Source organism: Tachysurus vachellii, chromosome 16 (assembly GCF_030014155.1).
Source record: "Tachysurus vachellii isolate PV-2020 chromosome 16, HZAU_Pvac_v1, whole genome shotgun sequence".
Taxonomy (NCBI): domain Eukaryota; kingdom Metazoa; phylum Chordata; class Actinopteri; order Siluriformes; family Bagridae; genus Tachysurus; species Tachysurus vachellii.
In genome coordinates this window covers 10,308,351-10,318,182 of record NC_083475.1, presented here as the reverse complement: position 1 = coordinate 10,318,182, position 9,832 = coordinate 10,308,351, and the positions used below count along the sequence as shown (strand labels likewise).

Here is a 9,832-nt window from a genome sequence, read left to right as displayed (position 1 = left end):
ATTGACTCTTGACTCTCATTGAGTGCAGTGGTGCTCAAAGATGATTTCCAATAAAGTTCTGAAACATCTGTGAGAAAAGTTACTTCATCTAATCACTCATCATTCCTGTTATTTTCACTCTCACCAGCATCTCTTTTTTCTCATTAAAGTTAATAAAAAACAAAAAAGCAGCTTGTCACCATCTCCCCAAAAAAACCTGATGGGTATAAAGTCACGAAGAAATTAAAGTGCCTGAAAACATTCCATAAACATTCAAATGTCTTGCAGAAAATTTCACCATATTAACGAGTCACTGTTTTTTTTTTTTTTTCCTTAGGTAACAGAAGGTTTGTAAAATCAGTTTATTATTAGGATTATTAGAATCATGTGGCAATCTGTGCAAAAGTTTTAGGCAGGTTTAAAGAAATGTTCTAAAGTAAGAATGCTTCCATATATATATATATATATATATATATATATATATATATATATATATATATATATATATATATATAAATTAGCAGTTTACAAAGTGCAAAGTGAGCAAAGAGAAAAAAAAATGTAAATCAAATCAATATTTGTGTATCTACACTTTGGCTTCAAACCAGCATCTTGCACAATTTGTACGCTTTCACATAGTCAGGGATTTTGTAGGATCAGTGTCAGGTGTGTGAGGTTCTGGAAGAAAGTTTCATGTCACAGGTCATACACCATGGCAAGACTGAGCACGGCAACAAGGTAGTTCTACTGCATTAGAAACATCTCTCCCAGGTAAAGATTTCGAAGCAGACTGGGCTTTCAGGATGTGCCGTTAAAGCTGTTTTGAAGAAGCACAGAGAAACAGACAATGTTGAGGATCGTAGACGCAGTGATCCACCAAGGAAACCTAATGCAGCTGAAAGACGCATCATGTTTAGCTTTGAGACTGGAAGATGTCCAGCAGTGCCATCAGCAAAGAACTGGAAACCAATGGGAGCAGGTACACTCATGTACCTGTCCGGAGAAGTCTGGTGGTCTTCATGGAGAAATTGCAGCCAAAAAGCCAAACCTCCGACATGGAAACAAAGCTCAAACAAGTGACTCAACTCTGCACAAAAACATAGGAACTGGGGTGCTGAAAAATGGCAGTAGGTGATCAGGGCTGATGAAGAGCTGGAAAGCGCTACAATAATGTGTCTACAGGCAACAGTGAAGCATGGTGGTGGTTACTTGCAAGTTTGGAGCTAAATTTCTGCAAATGAAGTGTCCTTAATGCTGAAAAACACAGACAGATATTTATCCATCATGCAATACCATCAGGGAGGCGTCTGATTGGCCCCGATTGTAGCCTGCAGAAGGACAACGATCCCAAACATACAGCCAATGTCATTAAAAACTATCTTCAGCGTAGAGAAGAACAGGGATCTCAACATCATCAAGTCTGTCTGAGATTACATGAAGGGATAGAAGGATTTAAGGCAGCCTACATCCACAGAAGAGCTGTGCTTAGTTCTTTAAGATGTTTGGAACAACTTACCTGCTGAGTTTCTTTAAAAAGTGTGCAAGCGTACCTAGAAGAAGTGATGCTGTTTTGCAGGCAAAGATTGTTTGTGCCAAATAATGAATTGACTTGGATTTATTTTCTGTTCATTTACTTTCAATTTTGTTCATCAATTTTAATAACCCTTCTATTTTTGAAAGCTTTCTTATTTTACAGCATTTTACCACACAAACTTTCACACAGTACTGTACAGGTATGTCTGAAATCATATACCGTCACTGCAAAGTCCCAGAAAGTAAACGTAGTCATGTTTCTAAAATGTTTCAAACGTTTCTGCTCTGTTTTATAAACCAAAAACAATAAAGGAAAAAAAAACAAAAAAAAAAAACTTGTAAAATACCTGCATTAATTTGGACTCTCTGGTATCTCTGTAAGGGATGCAGTAAAGACAAGGACAGGACAGAGCGGAGAGGAACAAGGACAGAGGGACAAGGGGAGCTTCGCCCAGAAGAGCCGACAGTACAGAACAGCACAGGCCTGTAGGCAGGGCTGCTAAATCCACTTTCCACTTTCCTCTATTATTTGGACTAAGTGCTTGATGCAGTTAGCTCACATTCTAAAACAGATAAAGGACAATTCTACCATTTCGTCTGCGATGCTTATAGAGCGGATGGTGAAATTTGTGGCGTCTTGCATCTTGTTAATGTTCAAAATTTCAAAGACTTTTCTTTTCCCTTTTTCTTCAATTAAATAGGTTTTTAACTAAGAGGTACTTTTGAGTGAGTTGAGCGTTTATTGTGTTTGATTTTTTATTTTATATATATACATAAATGTAAAAAGGCTGTCCGTCTACTGTCACAGCAAATTGGGCTGCACAGAAATATACATATAAAACATCTCTATGTATATTTACCACGTTTGGCGATGAGCTTTTGGTGAAAAGTTGATGAAACCAATTGCACTAATGCGTCAAACACAACAGAACACGTCAAACAGTAAAGGATAAAGTAGGAAAAAACAGGAGAGAGAAAGTAATAGGGTGAGAGAGAGAGAGAGAGAGAGAGAGAGAGAGAGAGAGAGAGAGAGAGAGAGAGAGGTGGAACACTGGAGGGTTGTGTAAACGCTGTTACAACATCAGACAGGTACTGGAACACCACAGCACAGAGAGAGAGACGAGTATTAGGAAAAATGATTTAATATCGGAGACAGAAGCAAAAAACTGCATCACACAAGAACGTACATTTACAAAAATAAGTCTGACTGTTTCAGCTACACAGTTAGGTTAACAGCGAAGGACAGAGAAACCAGAAAAATCTAAACAGCTAAAAGCAAAAAAGTCCTCAAATTACTTGTTTTTATCTCTTTGTCAAACTAATACATTTATCCACAGAAGGGGACTAAATACTTCTAAATCGTCTAAACGTCTTATCATGGAGACTGCACAATATACTGAGCAAAATGAAACTTACCGCCTTCGTAAAGACGCTTTGAAAAAGACAAACTTGATTTTTTTTTTAAGTATCGGCAAGCCAAAAGGAAAACTCCGGACCCTCTTTCCAAAAAGAGAAGAAAAAAAAAAACACAAAGGAAAAGAAAACAAAGAGATAAAGATAAAGGAAACTAAACGCTGAAGTGAAGAAGAACAAGAAGATGTCAAAGTTCAAAGATACCAAGCCAAAGTTCTAGAAAAGCTTTATATTAAAACTTAACCATCCTGGATGCCAACTTAGAAATCAGAACTCGGGAACAGCCGCTGGCCGACCCCTTCGCCGGGTCAGACAGACTCTCGATAGGTTTTTTGTTTTTTGTTTGTTTTTTTTTTCTTTAATTGCCAGTATAAAAAGTTGCACTGGTACAAAAGGCATAAGTACAATCAGTTTTAGAAATAGGAAAGCCTGCGTTTTTTTGTACTTTTTAAATTCCATCCAATGACAGATTCCAAGGAGTCAAACAAACATGTACCACGCTTACATAATCCACTGAAATGCATTGACTTTGGCTTTTCTCAAGACAATACTTAAAACTATTCAAATCCATTTTAGAATCAAACAAAATGATATTAATCTACAGACAACAAGCTTTTTTTTATACGGCACATCAGATCAACACACATACATTATTATTTTTTTTGTCCAAAAAACTTGACATAATAAGCGAAAAATGCAAAGAAACTCCACTTTTTCTTGTAAAATACACTGTTGTTAAATAGCACTTAAGAGAAAGCAAAAACAGAAAGAACAAACAGATTGAAGAGAAGATGTGTGTGGTGAAGAAAACCCCTGAGTAAAGAGCCTCAGCCAGCACGTCTGCAAAGACTCTTACGAGTTTGTGCTTTACTAAACATCTAGTGTGTGTGTGTGTGTGTGTGTGTGTGTGTGTGTGTGTGTGAGAAATGGAGCGTGTCGGGAATTGTGTGTGTAGCGAGATCGCAAAATCTTACCCTGTTTGTTTTGATAGTGGCAAAGCAGACTACGTTGAAACACACACACACACACACACACACACACACAACAGGAGACATAACAGATTAATATTTGTTGGTTTAACCCCCTGCCATTTGACCACATCATAGTGCAGCGATATCAAGTGTTGACTCTCCATCATTTTCTTCACTATCATCAAAAACAAAAAAAAATCTTGGCCTTGTTCCAATACTGTTTTTTTAAACACCCTCCAACGCCTACCCTCTTAAAATCCTCTTTGATTGGATCCCTGTCGCTTTTTCAAAGGCAGTGCCGCTACTTTCTTAGCTGGAGTGAAGTTGATGAGCCCTTGGTAGCATGAAGGATGGGATCAGTTGACATGGCGATACATGACTTCAGGAATAAAAACAACCCAGAATGCTTTGCAGGCTGACCAAGAAGTCAGCATATCATTGTCTTGTGCTTTAGGAGTCAAACACTTTTAAATGTTCTCTATCTGTATTTCATCATAATTTTAGTCATTCATGTGCTTCAATTGCTGTATTTGGTTCAAGCACATCTACCGGTTTGCACAGGGGTTTAATGTTCAGAAACTGGGTTCCAATGGTTCTCATCAATGATCCAGCAAGCGCGTTTGTTTATTATTTATTTAAGTTACACATGCTCAATTCTATATTAGAACATTTCGAAAGATTTCTGTCCCATTTCTAATAAGCCAGCGTGCAATTTTTTACATTATGGAGTAATCTCTATGTTAGTCTCCATAGGTATTATTTATTAAGATACTAAAATATTCTTCAGATTCAATTTATGCCATTAAAATGAAAACAAAATACATGTGCTGTGATGTACTTGTGCTTGAAATAGAAATCTCGCTCTTTTTAACGTTTTGCAGTACCGACATCTTTACTTCATGCTCAGTATTCCTGGAACAGGCTCAGGATCCAGCGCGGCCCTGGGCAGGATTACTGAGAGCGAGTGATTAAAGTATAAGAAACTCCTTGTGCTCAAAAAGCCTTTGATTGGGATTGTGTGGATACACTGAAATGGCAGTGTGTAAGATTTCACTTGATGTCACATCCTGTGAGCTGGTAAAGCTGCCAGGACGCTGACACGTAATACTGTCATCCTGCGTGTCGTCGTTGTGCTAACGATTTTATTTGGCATGTGCTTGCATGTGATTTTTTGTGCTTGTGCATCCGACGGAGAGCGACGACGTAACGTCTGAACCGTGCTGTAGAGCCGAAGCTGGTGAAGGATGCAGGTTTGGCAGTTGTTGCATTTTGTTGGTACGGCAAAACCTTGGGTGTATTATTGGGACAAAACACACACACATACACACATACGGTCACACACACCTAACACAAACGCAACAAATAACCTTGGCAGCACTCAGGCAGCAGCCTATTCCACCCCACTAATACTGAGCGTCATGTTAAGGCAACGGCAGGATTTGGGTAGAAAATAGTGCTTTAGTGAAGTAAACAGGGGTTTTTAGGGGGGGCCGGCTGTAAACCACGTCTGTAAACAAGATTGTACTGTATTATACGGGCCATTTACAACACGTGTAAACGTTTTAGACAAAAGTGCAATGGGAAAATGTGAAACTGTGGACGGGTGAGTTGTCCTTTTTGGCATCAGGCTGCTTTAAAGACCTGAAGAGGCAGAGAGAGAGAGAGAGAGAGAGAGAGAGAGTGAGACAGAGAGAGTGAGACAGAGAGAGAGAGAGAGAGAGAGAGAGAGACAGAGAAAGAGAGAAAGGCAAACAGGCATGTGCCGATAACTCTAAACATGGTACTGTGTATTAGACAACGTATAAAAGCGATGGCCACTAGCCCCGGGTGGAATGTGGGAGGTGAAGAGGCATTTCTGGGCAGTGTTTGTGCTTCTTAGATAGAAACTCTGTCCTGTTACAAGGCAGCATATTCACAGGTGTGCTATAAGATTCAGTGTGACTCTTCAGGACATCTGTCCTCATCGGTTAAAGCATCAAGTCCAAACTGAATGTAAACTCTAACTCTAAAAACCTTAGTGATACAAAAAGAAATGTAGGGTTTGTTTTTTTTTCTTCTAAAAATGTGGCATGATGTGATAAATCTGCTGAACACGAAGAATGAAACAGACAGCTTACATGATGCCACACGCTCAGGAGTCGATCTGCTCTCCGTACTATTCCTCCGTTGTCTTCTAACCCCAGTTGTGCTGCTATGCCTGAATTTCATCTGTGAAACCGATTACTTTTATACCCACTTCCTGTCTCGCCGTGTTGAACATAGCAAGTGCTGGGTATATATATTTCTTCATTTATTTATTTATTTAGATTAGTTCATTTAACTTATTCTTAAATAAGCTAACGAACAAAAGCATCAGGCGTGTGTGTCTGCACTTTTCTGGCGTTTTATCGGTGTAAAAAAAAAAAAGAATCCAGAAATAGATGCTGGTTAAAATGAAGCCCCATGACATCACACACACACACACAATATCTCTATTTAAAAAAAAGTATATGTTCTAGTATGATATGAAACTTTTCTATCGACACATGCCTGACAATGAGAAACACACCTCTTTTACAGCTCACCTCTGACTTTGGCTGCGCATGATTAGCGCTAATACGATGCCAATATTTCTGTGTTTGTGTGTAGGTGTGTGAGTGTGTGTGCTGCTGAGACTCGTGCTCAGGGGGCTCACATACACACACCATCGAAGAAAAGAGGGCTGTGAGGTCAACCTTTAGAGCAGGTGTGTGTATGCGTGCATGTTTGTGTGTGTATGGTTGTGCACGTGCAGAGAGTGTGTGTGAGAGAGAGTGAGAGAGTGAGTGAGAGAGAGAGAGAAAGAAAGAGAGAATGACACATGGGCACTTTTTACATTTAAAAAGAAAGCAAAAACGTGAACAGTTCAGGCAACAAGACCACAGAGTAGCAAGTTAACAACCGCGGTTTTTTTTTTTGTGTTTTTTTTTTAAATCTATATCCTTAAATATGAGGGATACAAAACACTTACGTAATAAAATACCCATGTTATCAAATCATTTCACAAGTAATACACTGAAGCTGTAGGCAGGATGTACCGTCAGAATTTGGCACTAAAGTCCACTTTTTTTTTTGTTTTGTTTTGTTTTTTTTTGTTTCCTTTATAAGAAAAAAAAAGTACATTTTGCTGAACGCAACAACACATCTAAATATTGTTTCCCACAATTGAAATTGAAAATAATAATAAGAATGACATTGATGCTTTACAAGCTGACATTGTAAAAGGTTTATATAGCTAATTACCCGACAAGAAATTTCAAATAGGGACTCTTAAAAAAGGAAAGAAAAAAAACCCAAAACAAAAACAAATAAACAAACAAACAAACAAACAAACAAAAAAAACAGGTATACTCTAGTTGCAATAGTACTATGATAGGTTTTTGTCTATGTTCAAGTAAACCGATTTTTAGTCTTCTCTTTAAAAACACAAGACAAATAAGACTATTAGACTTGTGATGAAATCACGACTCAATCCACAAAAAGCACCGACGGGAACGCGGGTCACACAAACTGTGTTTTTTTTTCCTCTATACATTTAAACAGTATAAAATATAGGTCATTTCATGTGCATTTATACCACGGATTGTCTAACGGTAGATCAGTTCAGCAAAAAGGTGTGACATGTAGGTAGCATTTCCCCCAAACAGGGCACTCTTTTTTCTTGTTTTTCCTTTTTTTGTTGTTTTTTTTTTTTTCTTAATACCTTTACTACTCTAGAAAAAAGTGGTTTTATATAGACTTTAATGAGAAACCGAGCCACTTCAAATGGCCTTATCAAAAAACTTTACACTGCCTGAAAAATGTAAAAACCACAAGCTCGCTCTGAGAGACTCTTAAGTTCAATTAGACAGATTTTTTTGTTTTTTTTGTATTAAAACTGCTTGGAAGTAGTCTAGTTCTCGTAGAAACCAGCTGGGTCTACCCGCGCGTCTCATACCACGAAACGCGCTGACAGAAAGTCCCGAAGCCAATCCCTGTATTGTACTTTCAAGTTTACTTTAAATGAATGAAATATAAAACAAAACAAAAAACAACAAAAAATGAAATGTAAAGCAAATCATAAGAAAAATTTTAAGCTAGCAAACAATGCAAATTCTTTTAATTTCTTTGCCACAGGTTTGTGTGAATTTTTTTTGTCATTAAGTAAATTTGTGAAATGTTAAAAACAGCGCTTCTTAAAATGACGACGCTTCGGGTTATACTATTAAATAGATTATACCTATTTGCGAGTGTGAACGCAGCTTTAGCACTTTAGCTTTTTCACATTTGTTAGTATTTTTTTTTCCTTCCTTCTTTCCCCATCCCTCCCCCGATTGTTATAATAAAAAGAGAAAGAACACAAACAAACAAACAAATAAACAAAACAAGTCAAAAACAGAAAGAGAAAAAAAAACCTCAGAAAAACAGGTAAAAGCTTTAAAATGAGGTCACATGCAAAAAAACAAAAAAAATTACCCAACAAAGACCAAGCTAAGATCAAAGTCGAGGAGAGATCAGTAGGAGGAGACCAGATTATGATCAGGAGAACTCAGAAAGACATCGGAGACAATGACGAGACGATGAGACTTTTTTTTTTTTTTTTGAACGCCACGTAGACATGCTAGGCAAACGATGAGCAAAGAGTCATGGAGATGAGTTTCTAGGGAAGAAAACGGGAGAGGAGAGTTACACACACAGCCTCTGGCACACAACTACAGCATTAAAAAACCATGAGAACAACAAACAACAGATAACAACAGATAACAACAGCAACAACATCAACAACGAGAACAACAGCGCTACTAGCCAGCGGTAACCCAGCGCAAGAAGATTCTTTTTATGTTTTTTTTTAATACTACACATACTTCACACAGATAAACATATGTAAATGATAGGTACATTCTCACACACACACACACACACGCACACGCACGCACACACACACCAAAGAATCCATCAGCCCCTTGTTGAAGAGACACATCTTGATGGATCTTGAGCTGAAAAACGAATACACGCTTTTTTTTTCTTTGTAACGCAGGAAACAAAAAACAAAAGACCAGACGAAGCTAAAATGGAACAGAAGGAAAAAAGGGAGAAACAGATCGTACACGTAAAGTGCCACTACTCACGGCGAGGGAGAGAGTGAAGGAGGGATTGAGAGAGAGGAGGAAAAGGACAAGAGAGCAAAGAAGTAGGGCTTCACAATTAATGAAATAAACTGTAATTTGGTCCTCTGTAATTAAAGAGGAAAAGGTCACTTTATACCTGCGCACTAATTGAATTTGCTGACAAGTGGTCTACAGCAGTGGGGACTGAGTGAAGAAGCTATTCTGTCTTGGTGGCTCAGTATATCAACCCCAGCACCACTCTGAGCTCTTAAACAAGACCCTGAACCTTCAGCTGCTGAGCTACGAGCTCCATGTCTGGACTGGACTCTGCTTTAAAGAAATGCCTTGTCCCAAATAATGTGAGATAGATAGATAGATAGATAGATAGATAGATAGATAGATAGATAGATAGAACTGAAGCAGCATTGCATTGTTTGTGTGTGTGTGCGTGCGGATGTGTGTATGTGTGTGCACGCATGTGTGTGCATGTGTCTGTATATATGTGTCTATGTGTGTGCGTCTGTATGTGTGTATGCGTGTGTGTGAATGTTTGTGTGTATATGTGCATGTGTATGTATGTGTGTGTGTGTGCATGCACGTGTGTGTGCATGTGTATTCGCTTGTCTGTATTTGCGTGCATGTGTATGTGTCTGTATGTGTGTGTCTATGTGTGTACAGTATGTGTGCGTGCGTGTATGTATGTGTGTGCACACGTGTGTGTGCGTGCATTTTGTGTGTGTGTGTGTGTGTGTGTGTAGAATATTACAAAAATGATTTTTCTTTTGTGCTGGCTGCATTCACTGAAGAAAAAACCTGCAGTTTCCAAGCGTC

The 9,832-nt window shown here is 38.3% G+C and overlaps 1 protein-coding gene across 17 annotated transcripts in view; it reads right to left on the bottom strand.

The window, feature by feature from the left end:
• Positions 1 to 2,638: 2,638 nt before the first annotated feature.
• The window catches only part of celf2 (cugbp, Elav-like family member 2), a 142,916-nt gene continuing 135,722 nt past the window's right edge, over positions 2,639 to 9,832 (bottom strand). For all 17 annotated transcript variants that reach the window (XM_060889999.1, XM_060889991.1, XM_060889993.1 and 14 more), the window contains one exon: positions 2,639 to 8,553. The gene's annotated coding sequence lies outside the window, so the exon portion shown is untranslated. The remainder of the gene's footprint in view (positions 8,554 to 9,832) is intronic.